Below are 2,613 nucleotides of genomic sequence, written 5' to 3'. Positions count from 1 at the left end.
TTCCACAGCATGAGTCTCTAAACCCCATGGTTGGGGGTGAGGAGCTCTGCTGTGTCTTGATGGATTAATGCAATTACTACTGTTTCTCATTCAATCATGCTTGCTTCCATTCTAAGATAATACTTGTTCTTAATCCGGATGAATGTGATGATCCGTGACAATCATCATCATTCTCAACTATGAACGCTTGCCTGACAACCACCTCCGTTCTACCTTAGATTAAGTAGTTATCTCTTGGGTTCTTTAACCGGAATCTTCGTGGTATAAGCTAGAATTGATGGCGGCATTCAAGAGAATCCGGAAGGTCTAAACCTTGTCTGTGGTATTCTGAGTAGGATTCAATGATTGAATGACTGTGACATGCTTCAAACTCCTGAAGGCGGGACGTTAGTGACAGACGCAAAAGAATCACTGGATTCTATTCCGGCCTGATTGAGAACCGATAGATGAATTCCGCTATGCTGTGACAGAGCATATGCAATCGCTTTCACTGAGAGGATGGGAGGTAGCCATTGACAACGGTGAAACCCTACATATAGCTTGCCATGGAAGGAGACTTGCGTGTTTGAAGAAGAAGACAGTAGGAAAGCAGAGATTCAGAAGATGGAGCATCTCCAAACCTCAACCTATTCTCCATTACTGCAAAACAAGTAATCATTTCATGTTCTTTTGCTTTTCACAATCAATCCTGATAATTTCTGATATCCTGACTAAGATTTACAAGATAACCATAGCTTGCTTCAAGCCGACAATCTCTGTGGGATCGACCCTTGCTCACGCAAGGTATTACTTGGACGACCCAGTACACTTGCTGGTTAGTTGTGCGGGATTGCAAAAGTGTGATTGCAATTTCGTGCACCAGGCATCCCAGGAGGTCTTCCTCACTAGGAATTTCGTCCTCCTCCTCCCTAGTGCATTCGGCCACTTTGATCAAATCTATGGCCTTGCACTCTCCTTTTGGATTTTCTTCTGTATTGCTTGGGAGAGCACTGGGAGGAGTTTCAATAACTTTCTTACTCAGTTGGCCTACTTGTGCCTCCAAATTTCTAATGGAGGATCTTGTTTCATTCATGAAACTGAAAGTGGCCTTTGACAGATCAGAGACTATATTGGCTAAATTAGAATTGTTTTGTTCAGAGTTCTCTGTCTGTTGCTGAGAAGATGATGGATATGGCTTACTATTGTTCAGCCTATTGCGTCCACCATTGTTAAAGCCTTGTTGAGGCTTTTGTTGATCCTTCCAGGAGAAATTTGGATGATTTCTCCATGATGGGTTATAGGTGTTTCCATAAGGCTCACCCATGTAATTAACCTCTGCCATGGCAGGGTTCTCAGGATCATAAGCTTCTTCAGAAGCTGCCTCTCTAGTGTTGTTGGATGCATGTTGCAGCCCATTCAGATTTTGAGAGATTATGTTGACCTGTTGAGTCAACATTTTGTTCTGAGCCAATATGGCATTCAGAGCATCAATTTCAAGAACTCCTTTCTTCTGAGGTATCCCATTATTCACAGAATTCCTCTCAGAGGTATACATGAACTGGTTATTTGCAACCATGTCAATGAGTTCTTGTGCCTCTTCAGGCGTTTTCTTCAGGTGAATAGATCCACCTGCAGAATGGTCCAATGACATTTTCGAAAATTCAGAGAGACCATAATAGAATTTATCTAATAGGGTCCATTCTGAAAACATGTCAGATGGACATCTTTTGGTCAACTACTTGTATCTTTCCCAAGCTTCATAGAGGGATTCACCATCTTTTTGTTTGAAGGTTTGAACATCCACTCTCAGCTTGCTCAGCTTTTGAGGAGGAAAGAATTTATCCAAGAAGGCAGTGACCAGCTTATCCCAGGAGTCCAGGCTATCCTTAGGTTGTGAATCCAACCAAATTCTAGCTCTGTCTCTTATAGCAAAAGGGAAAAGCATGAGTCTGTAGACTTCAGGATCAACTCCATTCGTCTTTACAGTCTCACAGATCTGCAAGAACTCAGTTAAAAACTGATAAGGATCTTCAGATGGAAGTCCATAAAACTTGCAGTTTTGTTGCATTAAAGCAACTAGTTGAGGCTTAAGCTCAAAGTTATTGGCTCCAATGGCAGGAATGGAGATGCTTCTTCCATCAAACTTGGACGTTGGCTTTGTGAAGTCGCCAAGCATTCTCCTTGCATTATTATTATTATTATTTTCGGCTGCCATGTCCTTCTCTTGTTCGAAAATTTCTGAAAGGTTGTTTCTGGATTGTTGTAATTTAGCTTCTCTTAATTTTCTCTTCAGAGTCCTTTCAGGTTCTGGATCAACTTCAACAAGAGTGCCTTTTTCCCTGTTCCTGCTCATATGAAAGAGAAGAAAACAAGAAAAGAAAGAGGAATCCTCTATGTCACAGTATAGAGATTCCTTTATGTTAGTAGAAGCAGAAGGGGGTAGAAGAATGAAGAAGGATGAAGAGAGGTGAAAAGAAGTGTTAGTAATTAAATAATTAAATAGAAGAAAAGAGAAGGAAGATTTCGAAAATAATTTTTGAAAAAGAGGTTAGTAATTTTCGAAAATCAAAGACAAAATATAATTAAAATTAAAATTTAAAACAAAAAGAATTTTTGAAAAAGAGAGGGAGAATT

At 40.2% G+C, this 2,613-nt stretch overlaps 1 non-coding gene across 1 annotated transcript; it reads left to right on the top strand.

The window, feature by feature from the left end:
- Positions 1 to 1,688: 1,688 nt before the first annotated feature.
- On the top strand, positions 1,689 to 1,792 carry LOC112714016 (small nucleolar RNA R71). The gene has a single exon (XR_003158974.1). It is a non-coding gene; the product is annotated as a small nucleolar RNA R71 (small nucleolar RNA).
- Positions 1,793 to 2,613: the final 821 nt, after the last annotated feature.

The sequence above is a fragment of the Arachis hypogaea genome, chromosome 9 (assembly GCF_003086295.3).
Source record: "Arachis hypogaea cultivar Tifrunner chromosome 9, arahy.Tifrunner.gnm2.J5K5, whole genome shotgun sequence".
In the NCBI taxonomy this organism is placed as follows: domain Eukaryota; kingdom Viridiplantae; phylum Streptophyta; class Magnoliopsida; order Fabales; family Fabaceae; genus Arachis; species Arachis hypogaea.
Note: the sequence above shows the minus strand (reverse complement) of the source record. Positions and strands in the feature narration are given on the sequence as shown.